We start from the raw sequence: 14,930 nt of genomic DNA, 5'->3' as shown, positions 1-14,930 counted from the left end.
TTGCTACTTAGTACCAGTAAGCTACACTGTATTGCTTTATTCGAGATTTTCGCCTGCTTATAAAATGATTATTTTTTTGTTCTTTTATTTGATTCAGTTTTCTAGAAAAACATTATCTTGGTTTTGCCATCTCATTCTTACGAACATTTTCTAAATGACGCTTTAATTTGCTAGATAGCATACATTAGACAGAAAGTACTTTCAAACATGGAACATGCTGTGTACTCTCTTCATTATTAACAATAGTGCACATGAAACCTAATCTTAAGTAGCTATTGTCACATTTCCTATACCCGTGTTTCCTATCTTGATTACTACTTTCATTGCTGTCCTCAGCAAGCTCTCTCATTTTGCTTCCACTTGACAGATTTAAAAATTCTTCCACAATTTGTCGCCTTTAAAGTTTTACTAAAATATCACAATGTAGTGGAAGGTTTTGTAACTTGACCATGGCTTTTTTGACCATCTTAGCAGACGCAATAATTGAGTTTTTGATGTGCTTATTAAACCATTTCATTACGTGCCTTATTTCCTATAAATTAATAACAATACATAATTGGTTTGCATCATAGAGATAAGCTTTCAAAATGATATACTTGGCTCGAGGTGCACTGTGGTCTTGTACCATGAACCACAGCTTAAAATAAGTAGACAACTAACATATCATGAATAAAATTTATTGAACCTAAACACAGGGTTAATAAACTGAATACACATGAAAGTAACTGTTCTGTTGTAGTAAAAGAGGCGAAAAATTAATGTTCATAAACATTTAAAAGCTACAAATTAATTTAATGATTTTAAACCGATGTTTCATTTCTATATTTTAATCTATATTGCCATATTGCTAATGTCTGTTAGAAAGTTTTGTCCATATCTGCTTAATTGATGTTTCCATGGAAATAAAGTGGGAATCTCAGTTCATTACAGATTCCTATTGCTACTTATGGAAATAATCTGGGAAAATTTCTTGCGAATTTTCATCAACATCATCTGCTAAAGGTCATACAAGTGTTCCACTTAATCTTCCCATTCTTTGAAATTTCGCACATAGATCACCATAATTTACAGAAACAATCTTTCCCAAAAGGTGTTATGTTGTCTTCTTTGTTTCAAATTTCACCAAAACCCAGTGACCAGAATGGAGTGCTTCTTGTAAGTCTGTGCCTACATCAAACAGAAAATCATTCAAACTCATGTCATTGCCACTATTACCACAGAAATCAGTTGGATTGGAGTCCCTGTCTGAAATAATCATCTGTAATTTTCTTCTCAGTTTTCGTTCTTGCGGATGTTAAGGTTATTTCGTTCAACAATTACTTCAAATTGTTGAAGAATATTGCAACACTGTGGATATTAAAACTTGTTGAACGAGCAAGGCTCTTGCTTCAGGTTTTCTTAGACTTAGTTATACCATTGCTTAACAGTTTCTTCCCATTATTTCCCAAGATGAAGGAGTGCTTTTATTCTACGATGTATCAAAATGAAACATCAATTTTCTTTACTCAGTTCAAGACAGTCCATAGTGCATTTGGGATGCTGTTATGAGGTAATCAACCAACTTACTTTCTTCCTCACTTTCACGCCGTCATTTTTGTAAAAAACGTAATCGGAATTTTTTTAACGTCTCTTGTAATAGCAAAATCTTTTACTGCTTTTCTCAATGATAGTCCAGCCGTCACAACAGCTGTAGTTTCTACCAGAGCTTCCAAAGAAGGTTGTAGTCCTGTTTTACCACCCTTGCCCCTTGGCATCTGTCAAAATTAACAAGCAGCTATTGTAACCAACTTTGTATGTACTTAATAATGAATTATACATTGGGCTACGATCATGGTATAATACCACCAACTATATCAAGGTACAATTTTCCTCCAACATTCATAAATGGTTTAAATAACCTCATATAGTGAAATGATGAAACGATTCACAGTAAGGCTGTTAAGATAAATACCTATTACAATTATTAACGATTTAAGTTTAATTTTATTTGTACATATATAGCCTGAATAATGTCGATTTAGCCACGTTAGCTGCAAAGTTCGAGCTGCCTTGCCACAACTTATGTGGCTCCCCTTGTCAGAGATTTGAGTCATCCCTTGGGCATAGGTGAATGTGTGTTGTCATTAGCCTAAGTTAGTTTAAGTCAGATTAGTAGTGTGTAAACCTAGGGACCGATGACCCCAGAAGTTTGGTCCCATAGGAAAAATAATAACGATTTAACCCTCGAGTAGATGTGCTTATGTATAAGGTGCTCTAACCACAGATAAAACTGTTTCATTACTATGATCCCATACCTATTCTTCATTATTGCGTCAGCTCACATGGTGCATTATTTCTACATATAAAGTAGTGTTACATGTCCAAGTGAGTAACAATAATATAAAATAAACACGGAGTTAGGTGAGAAAAAAATGTATGATCCATGAAAGAAGATGACCCAGATTACGAACTAGCAGCACAACCCCACAATGAGGCAGTTGTCTATGAGACAATAATCGAATAGGTGTTAGCTAGCATCTGATGCAACCGCTTAATGCTTTAAGTGGGTCATTACTTTGGAGGGTAATGTCTGTCCAGAGCAACAGAATATAATAATGAAAGTTAATTTCATTATTGTTTAATTACACATTGCTTCAAGTCATGTTGTGTAAGTTTCTTTTATCATTATATAATTAAAAAAAAGGTTAAACTGTGAGTTTGCTCATATATTTTTAACCTGGTAGTATAAGGACAGCTATTCATTACAAGAGTGCAAAGTACACTGTGCATCATCTGGTGTTATGAAAAGCAGCGCACCTGCTCGATGGTTAAGGATTGGTGGCGATACTCATATCATGGCAGGAAATCTTCAATGTGAAAAAGGCTGAAGCTGGGGAGTAAAGACCAAAGATATATGTTTGGCTGAAAACACAAGCCTTTTCCCTGATAATAACTGGTTCGAAACACAACAGTGACCACTGGTTCTAAGTGTAACATATGATACTTCAGCATTTTGATTATGATTTCTTGTGCAGGCTCAAAGGCCAAAAATAAAATTTCCACAGATGTCTTCTTTGCTATCAGCTGCAAAAGAAATCCATGGCACTCCAAGCAGCCATTCGTAGTGCACCAGAGTGCCATGGGGCACAGGATAAATATCCATCATTTTTTATGCTCAAAAGTATCTGAATGATCTGAATTTGTCATAGTATGTTCAAAAGTATTTATCCAAAAAACTTATGCAGAGTGTAGATCTTGTAATATTTCCAGATCTAAATTATGTTAGCAAAACAACACACACATACATACATACACAATGTTCATACCATGAACATAGAGGTAAGCAGCTAAAACAACTCAGTTCAGCCATATTTACACTATCAGTCATTGCAAATCTTGTGGAGAGACAAATCAGCATCCTAACCTATTTAGCACATATTCATTCAATAATACCACAAAGAATAATGTTCAGGGGTAACTTATTTTAGGAAGGAAGCTTTCATTACTCGAACAGGTAATGCAAGAATAATATCCAGTGCTCACCCACAGTTATCTAGTAGACATCTGGTTAAGGAGTTAGGCATGTTGACTACTGCTGCACAGTTTATTTATTCCCTCATCAAGTCTGTTGTAAATCACTCACTACAGTTCAGGATATAATTATAAGTCTCACAGAAGAAATGACCTTAATTATTTCCCTCACAGTGTAACAACCAACGATTAGTTCTACACAGGTTATTTAGGTGAGGGCCTTATCAGACCAGAGTTGGTTATCAGACTTCCATTATCTAAGCTTAGCACACCGTGAAAAGTCATTGGCCACTACTTGGGTGATTTTAAATTGTCACGTCTCTAAAATACCAAGGACATGTTGTGCACATACATACATTGTATTCCTCTTAACAGGAACTTGAGGGTTCTTCCTGTTGAGTATGTACACACAACAGATTTTACAAGGTCCTAATGTGTGGAGAATACGTCATTTTTCACTTTTCTGTAATTGTAAATGTAATTGTTGCAGGAAATACTTGGATGACTGTAGCTATTGTGACAGAAGGTAAGCAGACTTTGGAGGCATCAACTCTACTTTAAATTTCTTATCAGATGATGACCACCTGATTGAAACTATATGCAGAAAAATGTAAAAAAAAACCGTTTAGGTGTTTTAGTGTGACTAGATGCAGAATACTGAAACAAAAACTTATAGTGGCTTGGTGTGATTATTTTGGAACAGAATGTCTTTGATGGAAACTGTGCTGCATGAGTCTAAGATAATTTTAATACAATTGCCTCCCATTCTAATGTAGGTCACAGCCAACTGGCAAAGCTCATCAAAGAAAAATAAGAAGCATTTAGATTATAATAATCTCTCTGCAATATATTAATACATTATTAAATTAAACTAAGATGCATATTTTAGTTCCTATAATACCTTGTTACTACATTTTTACAAAAATTACAGCATTATCCATGCTTTGAATTCCAAAGATGTTTACATGTAATCTGCCACATCTTCTGCAAAAATATATTTATAGGGGCAGACAATAATTGCAAATTCCAGAGGTTTGTAGGCTGTCCAGTAAATTCGAATAAGCATCTAAGGAACAGAAGTAGAAATTAATCTATGCAACAACAATTAATGACCACATCAGGTAGAAATCGACTTTCTCCCTAACAAAAACCTAGACCTGAATTTCCTGTCTTTTATGGATATTGTCTTTCACTACTAGTAGCACACACTACAACAATGAGAATTTGAGAGAACCAAAGATATATATACTTGGGTGGCAATAATCATTAAGGCAGCTAGTCACCAAAGGAGGAAACCTTGGAGCCAGCCCTAGTCATGGCAACAAATTTCATGTGTTGATTTGTATGCACATCAACACAATCACATGACATCTTATCTGTATTAACATGTGTAAGGAAGTAATTCTAAATATATATGTTGAAACTATTTCACTGACTGGAAGATAACACTTCAATCCCTTTTGTACACAGACTAATGTGGTGGTTAGTCTACTTTCGCTCATTTTCCACTAGGGATCTATTACACAACCATGTGTCTATCAGTGTTACAGCCCTACAGTGAAAATCTGGATGGTTACATTGGTTATCACATTACATTCACCACACCTGTCATAATATAAATGTGTTTAATTCTATATACCTGTAGTTACATAAAATCTAGAATCATCTCCTGAATCTCACCCTCCTGTAACTGTTCTTCCACATTCATGTTGTACCTGTGATAAAAATAAAACAGACTGTAATTGGTGTATTTAAGTACTCATAATTTCCAAATTTTATAAAACAAATTGAACTACATAACTCTTAGCGATAAGTTACACCACTTAGTTCAACAACAATAATCATTTTATTACTCGTTCTCAGTAAATGTTCTTCTCAGAGAGAGAAATTCTAGCTTACACAAAGTCAACAAGATTTTTTCAGTGATAATTATCATGAAATTATATGAATGATTAATGACAACATAGCTGAAAATTTATGAAGATCCTAAAATTCAGCTTTTCCCTGCACTATTACTTTCAATCACAGTTTGTGGCTGAAGTTTGTTACAACTTCACTTGAACTTTTACAAAATATTACATGTACAACTTCTCATGAATTTTTACAGAACTTAATGCTAATGAAGAACAGATCTTGATGCAGAATATAGGTAGCACAAAAAATGAAGTTGGTATGTCATGGTTGTTTCTGTGACTATTCCAACCAAGAATGGTAAGAGAAGACTGCTACATAAGAGGTAGTTGTGTTATGTATCTTTTTCCACATTGCTCACTTTGTGAGAACTATGACAGACATACATAACATTCAAAAATTATAACTCCCTGAAAATGGGGAGGCCACTTCTCACATCAAGTATCGAAATACGTAAAGGAGTGAGATATTCCAAATGCAAAGATGGAGGATGCCCATCGTTATCCTTTTTCCCTTGGACTAGACTTATCATAGATGCAATGGAGTCCAGCATTATTCATGCGTACTTGCTCAGCTGGCACAGGTATATGGACAGGGCTGATTTGTTCATCCAAACATTCTCAGATAAAATAATATGTTTATGGTGTCACTGCCTCCAGAGAAACTTACAAGGTGCGTGATTTGGAGGAAGTGACATAATACAGTGTAATAGAAAGCTTTGCTTTGATACAGCTAGGAGGACCAAATCTAGGCAGACTACTTTTATGATAAAAGAAGTGACGGGCAGAGACTGGAAAAAGACTCAACCCTGACAGAATTTGCTGTTCAGTTCTGTGAGTACCGCAAGATAACACTTGCCACATTTTAAAGAAACTGAAATGGGAACTAAGAGCCAATACTAATTTTGAAATGCGCAATTTTCAAGAATTTAACAGTAACATTAAAATATGATTATTTCTGTTACCAGCAACAAATCGATTTGGGTGTGTTACAGATGTGTCAATACAGACTGTACATCTTGTGTACATTTGTGATAATATTAAGACCCAAATAATTCACACTGCTGTTGTGTGACATACTGGTTAGCGTTGCTTGCTGGTGTATTGTGGGGCACAGTTTAAATCTAACCACAAGAAATCATTAGTTATTTGTACCTATCATCTCTAGGAATTTCTTGAAATTTCTTATATTTATTATGCCTATGCATTTTGTAATATCTTACATCTGCATAAATACAAGCATTTTGAAATGTTTATGTAAATGCACTATCAACACAGAAATTCAGTTCTTTTCTGGCTCTATGCTGGTGTTGCTAATGAAAATGCATTCATTGCTAAGTGTTGTACTTCATTGATGACATTGCTTTCGTTCTTGAACGTGAGTTTGGATACATCTTGACATTGTTTGATGGGGCATTACCATAGCTCCAATTAGTCAATGAAAAGCTATCACTTACACTATCACTTAGATGGACACAATCAGCACTAGAAGTACATCATTCCCAAGGTCGGTAATACCAATCAGTTTCAAAACAGGGTCAGGTCAGCTGCACAACAAGCATTGATTTACATGCCTACAACGATCATAAGTATTTTATGTCGTAAAAGAGAATTTTCAATCACTTATTGTTATGAGCATAGACAATGCAACCCAGAAGATGCGTGTATATGGTAAGCCAAATCAGCCTAGGAAGAGCAGAGCAGTGCTGTTAATGAAGAACCATCCTCCACTACAGACAATGCAGAAGATGAAGTAACTAGCGAACTGTATGGTCTGACCTGACAAAGGAACAATTGTGTGTTAGCTGTTCTGCACCTATTTTTGGATGCTTTCAAATGTGAAGAAAAGTCATAACAGTTGGCACCCAGTAAAACACTATAACAAGTGGTCATGTAGATTGTCACTGCCTGAATGACAGTTAATGTGTGAGGAAGAGTGGAAGATTCTGCAAAATTGCATCGTTGAACCTTGTCATTGATTATCTCCTGTAGTCCTTATGAAGAATGAGGACAGAACATGGCGTTTCTACATCGACTATTGAAGTTTGAACAAAAACTACAAAGAAAGATATATATCAGCTATCACTCCAGCCACCTTCAAACAAACGACTGACAACTTGCTTTGACATCTGAAATGAATCATTTGCCTGGATGACATTTTCGTTTCCTCAAAGACATTTCAAGAACATCTAAGACATCTGAAAAGTTTGCAGATCTCTACCTGAATCAAGTTCAGAGCTTCTATGCCACCTAAGAAATAAAGCTCTTGTGGCATGTTGTGAAGAACTAAGCAAAGCACTAAGTATATGAACTGAACTGACCCGATTTGATAAATAAAACCACAAGGAAGGAATTGGCATAAACTACTGCATGCTGCACTACACTCCTAGGCAGGAAACAGACAACTGATTTTTGGTGTGCATGCGAATATCATCAACTGATTTTTGGTGTGTCTGTAGGGCGATTGTAGGATTATTCTGGGAAAGGCCACTTCCCCCACCAAGAGTGCTGCTCATGACCAGTGTGTAGACATGCAGTACTTCAAATTATTAATTAATTTGTTATCAAATTTGCCTGAAATCAAAATTTTGGTCCTACAAACACTTTGTTTAGATACTCAAAAACAAGGGCAAATACTAGGATTACTATAAAACTTACTTCTAAGACCAGTGATGTCAGTAATTCTCTCCTCAAAGTCCTTATATTGTATGCTAATAATTTTGAATCACTAGCAAACATCTAATCTTAATACAGAAATTAGAATTCTTATTCACATATAAAATGTAATAAATCATTACCAGCATCCATTTTGTTTCAGAATTTAATTACACTTTTAATATACATTATAAAGCAACCTTCATTTTTATATTGCACATTAAAGTTGTCATTTAAAAGAAGCACATCACTTCAAAATACATCAACATCAATACTAATAAGTAGCGCAATAAGAATTTCTCTAAATTTACTCTACACTAAATATAAACTCTTCCCTCAATCTGAAGTGAGTCTCCATGCAAGAGATATTTTATACATTGTTGTGAACTGTTATATATTACAATTATCAGGATTTTAATAAAGTGCATTCCCCATTCCTCCACTCATATTACTGAAGTATGTCCGTTTGCACAGAATATGGCACAAAAATTAAAGAAACAGTGGTAACGCTTGCAAGGAAACAACACATTGTGGCTGCTGGCATGGTTGATATCCCATTTTTCCCTGTATTTATCCAAATAGAATTTTTGTAGCCCTATACTGCAGTTCCAGGGCTCTCAAAGACAAGGAATCAAATAAAAAAGTTACATTCAGTTTCGATTGTCAGTAACAGATTTACAGTGTGGCACAGTGTAGGAGTGATCTAATGAAGTTGCGACTCGATACTATGTGATAATAACTCTTCATTTCTCGAATATGTATGGTAAGACAAACAACAACCACGATTATTCTACCAGTAGGCATAGAATGCCCTGTCTGAGCGCACTGGTAGCTCGAAGATTATTCTCTGTAATGTACAATAACGTGTGACGAATGTTATGTGAAGCAGAGCACCCTCCCCCCCCCCCCCAACTGTAGTGCAGAGCACTGGTGGGAGGAGATGAAGATTGTAATTCTGAATGTATGTGGGAGGTTGCAGTGTGTGTCCATAGCTGAATTGTTGTGGGGTGCCCAGCAGCAGAGGAGCTATGCTGAAGTTGCTGCTGTAGTAGGTAGTGATGTTCGCGAGACTGTAATGGTGAGAAAGCTGTAGGAAGATTGTCGTGATGAAATGGCTGCTGTGTCGACATAATTACGTACTACATATGAAAGGGTGAACAGCAACTGACAAATGCATTCTTGGTGTCATAATCAGGGCGTTTACCTTCAACGAAAAGGAAGCTGTCTATCAGTCTGATGCTCAGGTCGTCAGGTTGGAAATTGTTGGTGTCAACCTTCACCACAGTGTCAGCATTGCATGGTTGGGTTGTCATTGTGACTATTGAAGTGGTTTATTGATAATGTGGTCGTTTATCGTTGAGAAGTATATGGAAGATACATGTGTTGCGTTTTAGCATCTTATTGGGACCCATATAAGAAGGCTGCATATCAGGGTGGATTGTATCATTAAAGAGCATGATATGGCTGCAGTCTGTGAGCGCGTTATGGATGAATATCTTATGGGTCCTGTGAGGTTGTGGAGGCAGAATTTTCAGATGAGCAATGTGTTTGTTAACCCTCATAACGTGTGTGAGAAGTTCAGAGGTACACACTAATCGTACCTGAAACACGAATTCGGTGTCAGGAGTGAGCAATTCACAATGTAAGAGTTCAGCAACAGATGCATGGAGTTCTTTCTTGTGTGTGGTGTATATGCCTATAAGCACCCATCGCAATGATTCTTTCCAGTAACCTCCATGGCACATTAGGGCAGCCTCTAATGTGTAGTGACACTGTTCCAGCATAGCGTTGCTTTGCAGGTGGTACACAGTACTTCAGTAATGGTGGGTGCGATAGAGTGTGCATAGTCCAGAAAATAGATTAGAATGAAACTGTCAGCCCTGGTCATTGGTAAAAGACACAGGGTATCCATAGTGAGCAATCCATGTGTCAATGAAAGTTCTGGCTGTTGGCTTTGCCGACATGTTGTACTCAGGAATAGTCGCTGCACATTGTGTGATGTATTCAACACTTTATAGTCGATATTGACATGTTGCAAATGCCATTTTAGTATGGCAAATTGTCCAAGTGCTGTTTGAGCATGTTGTCCCACTTTCTTCCCTGACAAGGCATACATCTACATGTCCAGTCTGCAGTCTCTCTTGATGTGTGTCCATACAAAACCGACAGTAACAAGTTTTGTCATAGGTCAGACGCCAGTATAAGTTGTGCAGTTGGTCGAAAACGAATTTCTTAAATTGCCAAGTACCAGGGAACGATTTCGATGTTGTGTGATGTCGCACAAGATCTATCTTTTTGTGTATGGTGGAAGGTGTTGGGAGGTGGTTTTCCATCTTCAGGTTCGTGGTTCTGTCGTTGAGCAGACCTTGTATTGGTGGTCTATCTTCCTGTTGTGCTTCTATGAACTTATCATAATCTATTTTTGCAGAGATAGCATTGATGCATGATAAGAAATCAGTGACAAAATGGCCTCCATCCTCGAGGTGCTATACATTTGTCGAGAACTGTGCAATGTATGTGGTTGAAGTGTCAGAAACGATTTGGACATAAATCTAATGTTGTGTCAGAAACTGAATCCGCTAGGAGCCGGAGGTCTGCGTAGATAATTAATGATCTACTTCCGACATTGTCCTTTAACTGGCGAATTGCCTCAGAGACTGTGAAGAGTTCATGGTTGTAAGTTGACCATTTGTTTTGAGAGACAGTGAGTTTCCAGGGAAAGAATCTAAGCACTTGTTGGATGCCTGCCACCTCTTGCTGGAGGACTGCACTGACTGCAAAGTCGCTCGCATCTACCATTACCGATAACTGTGTGTAATGGGGTGGATGCACAAAAGTTCCAATGAGAGAGAGAGTCTTTTAGTTTTTCAAACGCTGTTTGCATACCAATAGCCCACTGCAGTTTCTCGTTTCTGTTGATGTTTTTGCCTTTTAGTACCTCTGGTAGTGGGGCATCTGCATGTAATAGGTGACACTGGTGGAATTTTATCATCTCCAGGAGGCAATGTAAATTCTTGGTAGCCTTGGAAAACAGGCAATTGATGGATGTGCTCTGTTGTGGTGTTGGCGTTATCTACATGACCCAGGAAGATAACATTATTTGTGGTTGCCAGATTTTTTCAACCTTCATAATGACGCCATTTGTGGAAAGAATATTGAAAACTTGTTTGTGGTGAACCTCATGGTTGTCTTTACATTACAAGAACTTGAGGATATCATCAAGGAAATTGTAACAAAAGGATAGCTTGAAAATGAAACTGTCTATAAACCGTTACCACATCTGTGCTGCATTTTTGATGCCATACAGCATAAAAAGATATTGAAACAGGCCGAGTGATATAATGATGACTGTGTTTTGAATATCTTCCAACTACATCATCATTTGATAATAAGCTCATTCGCAGTCGAGAGCGCTGAATATGAATGTGTCCACAAGATAGTGAGTAATGTCCTGTATATTGCATATCAGGTAACTTTCAATGCTAGTATGTGCATTAAGGATTCTGTAGTCATCAGTAGAGTACTGTCTGTCTGTGGTGCTAGTTTGATGGGTGAATCCAACGGGTTGCCTGTGGAACTAACATTTCTGCTTTTGGTAGTTCGTCAACTGCTGCTTTCACTGTTTGGGGTTTATTTGGTGGAAGCCACTGTGGTATGTGTTTAACAAGGGGCCCCTGCATCTTAAGGATCTAGTGTGCAGTGCTGTTTGTGGCGGTACATTGCGCAACAGACACTTAAAAAAGCTCTGTGGGTGGCTGCATATGAGGATAGGATGCAGTGGGAGTGAGGTGCATTTATGTCAGGAACACATTACTGACCTCGTTGATATGTAAAGGATGCACAGGCAGTAGCGCTTCCCCCGAAGCAAGTGGAGGTGCGTCATGGGTGTTGTGTCCTGGTGGTGAAGTTATCATAAATTGCCAGAGTTAGTTGCTGGTTTTGGAGATGGTGTCATGTTGTTGTAAGCTCATTGGATGACTTTTTTATTGCCATTCACAGTGTTTCATTATTATCTTCGAAATTTAGAGAATCTAACCAGGCATTGGCGTGGTAAATTTGGTTTCGTTGAGTCTGTTTGAGTGGGGTGATGCAGTCGAGGAGGTGATGATAGTGTTGAACCGTTTCAGTTCTCTGTCGCTTGTAGTTGAAGGAGGTGTGGTGATGTTGTGACACTTCTGAGAAAGGTCTTGGTCAATAATGCCATGGAATACACAGTCAGTGTAACGCTGGATTAGTGTGCCATTCGATAAATCCAATAGTAGTCTATAACAGTGGAGGAAATCAGTTCTAAGAACAGGTTCGTTAACCTGTGCAATTTGGAAATTCATTGTAGATGTCGTTCTGAAAGCCAGATCTAAGATGTGTGTTTCAGAACTGTAAACAGTGACTGAAGAATTGTTCACTGTGTAAAACTGCATGGTTGTTTTGCTGTATGCTGTGGTGTTTGAGGTTAGGGGTACTGTGCTAGTGTGTGAGCCTCAGTGAATTAAGCAGTATCGCTATACAAGTTGATCCAGGATATAGAGCTTGTCCTTTTCCATATTGATGAGGCATGCAATGAAACCTCGACACTTGGAACAATGTGACTTGAATTGTTATAGCAGGTCGGTGCACCTGTCATGAATCATGCAAGTCTTTTGGGTGGCCACAGGGTGAGGGACAGTTATGCACAGTGTCACTGAACTGTTCATGATACCAGCAGTAGTGTGGGGTGGTGATAAGTGTGGATCACAGTTGACAGCAGTGTGGGGGTCACTGTCTCATTTGGAACTTTTGATATGATGGTCTGCAACAGTTGGGTGCAGTCAGGCCAGTGCAGTAGGTACAGAGAGCAGTTGTTGCTGAGACTGGTGCTGCTGGCTGCGTGCAGTGGCATTGTTATCATCTAAATCTTTACAAAATTAGAATCATATTAATACCTTCAGCTGTTGATGGGTGTTGATATAGATCAATGAGGACCGGTGAAAATGTGTGCCCTGACTGGGGCTCGAACCCAGGATCTCCTGCATACGTGGCAGATACTCTACCCATCTGAGCCACCGAGGGCACAGAGGATAGCACGACTGCAGGGACTATCTTGTGCACGCCTCCTGTGAGACCCACATTTCACCTTGTGTGTCCCACCCCAACACACTCATTACTTGTGAAAGACATTCTTACCAAGTCCCAGAAGAGTTCAGGGAATATGTGTGCATCTGTACAGAAGAAGAAGGTCATGGTCAGTATTGCCAGAACAATATACTTATATGGATATGGTGTCTGTTCCAGAAGTATTAAGATAAATTCACTAATCACATTTGTGTGCTCATTGAGGTTGGTGAGAAGTGTGATAAATTCAACTGTGTCATTCATGGTGTTGTGGATGGCGGGAATGATACCCACTGTGGTGAGCTATACGATGGGTTAATCTGAGCGAAATGCTGGACATTTAGGTCGGATGCCTAGAGGTAAGAGGGTATTATCAGTGGTTGGTTGAATCTATGTCAGTGGAAGAATGTGCAGTGGTACTGCAGGTGATCGTTCTGTCACTGGTTGGTACCGTGAGCAAACAGTGTATTTGTATGAGTGGTTCTGTTGGCACCACCTCGAAATTTAGTTCATTCAATATGGTAGGACTGTCATTCAGGTTAGGTGATTGCGTGTACAATTGATTGACTGATAGAGGTTCAGAATGTACCATGAGCAAACTTATAGCGGTGTCAGACTAACATCATAGAGTAAGTCTGCTCTGTTTATTGTTCAGCCTTGATGTTGGTTGTCAGTTCACTGCACTGGTGAGTGTGACTGTCACTTCTAACTGCAACACTTTGTTGGAAAGCCAGTTGTAGATCACTGAATGCCAGTGCTGGTTGTGAACAATGTTGTTTGTAAACATTGCAAAGTGTGTTGCATAAGGTCTACACATCGACTGTATTGTTGTTGTGTAATATCCGTGTTGGTATGCATTTTCCATACTTCGTGATGGTCATGACCCACAAATGTAGTTTGGTAGGATGTGGGAGGGGTATATGTAAGATACTACATAGTACGATATGATAATATCTCTTTATTGCTATATGGCAAACTGACTGTTCTACCAAAAAGCATAGAATGCACTGTATGATCACACAGCCATGTCAAAGATCGTTCACTGTAAAGTAGAATATCTTGTCAGCGATGTTAGATAACATGGAGTTAACACAGATTCAACTTAAAGGCCATATCTTGCAGTCCGGCAAATAGGAAATAAATTTGACACAGACTGAGGTGCACAGAATTTCCAATGACAAGAAATGAATTACAAGTCTGGAACTATGAAGAGTTAGAACATATGTAGCTCAAACAACAGTAAATCAAAACGACACCCAGTCGAAAACAAATGATTATCAATTGCTCCAGGTACTTTGTAGGAGTGTCACAAGCAATACTATCATCCTGTGAACACTATGGGAAACATATTTCGCTAACCCGCATAAATTGGAAGTTCAGTATTATGATCAATAAAGGAAACAAACTGTAGTAAAGTAAATTTGGCCAATAAAACTAATTGACTACATTCAAGCAATTTTACAATGTGAAGGAAAAATGGAGCTCAAATCTTCCACTAGCTCAATGCCTGATTTATCTTAGGAAAACTTTAATGAATACTATAAACCAAGGGGTTTGTAGGTGTACTCTTTTCAATATAGGTACGAACTTAACAGAATTTGTACTATTTTTCACGTACACAGCACTTGAAATACATAATCTCTAAACCTACACATCAATATGTACTGTATTCACTGCATTATTCAGTTTATACTGACCTGCACAAAATGAAAATCATCAGTTTATGAAGTTTATTTCTATCAAATTTTACATGCATTATTATCACAA

At 37.9% G+C, this 14,930-nt stretch overlaps 1 non-coding gene across 1 annotated transcript; it reads right to left on the bottom strand.

Annotated features, from left to right (window-relative positions):
- Positions 1-13,047: 13,047 nt before the first annotated feature.
- Positions 13,048-13,122, bottom strand: Trnat-cgu (transfer RNA threonine (anticodon CGU)). The gene has a single exon. It is a non-coding gene; the product is annotated as a tRNA-Thr (tRNA).
- Between the last annotated feature and the right edge of the window lie 1,808 nt (positions 13,123-14,930).

This window comes from Schistocerca gregaria, chromosome 11 (assembly GCF_023897955.1).
Source record: "Schistocerca gregaria isolate iqSchGreg1 chromosome 11, iqSchGreg1.2, whole genome shotgun sequence".
NCBI lineage: Eukaryota > Metazoa > Arthropoda > Insecta > Orthoptera > Acrididae > Schistocerca > Schistocerca gregaria.
This window is presented reverse-complemented; position numbering and strand designations above follow the sequence as displayed.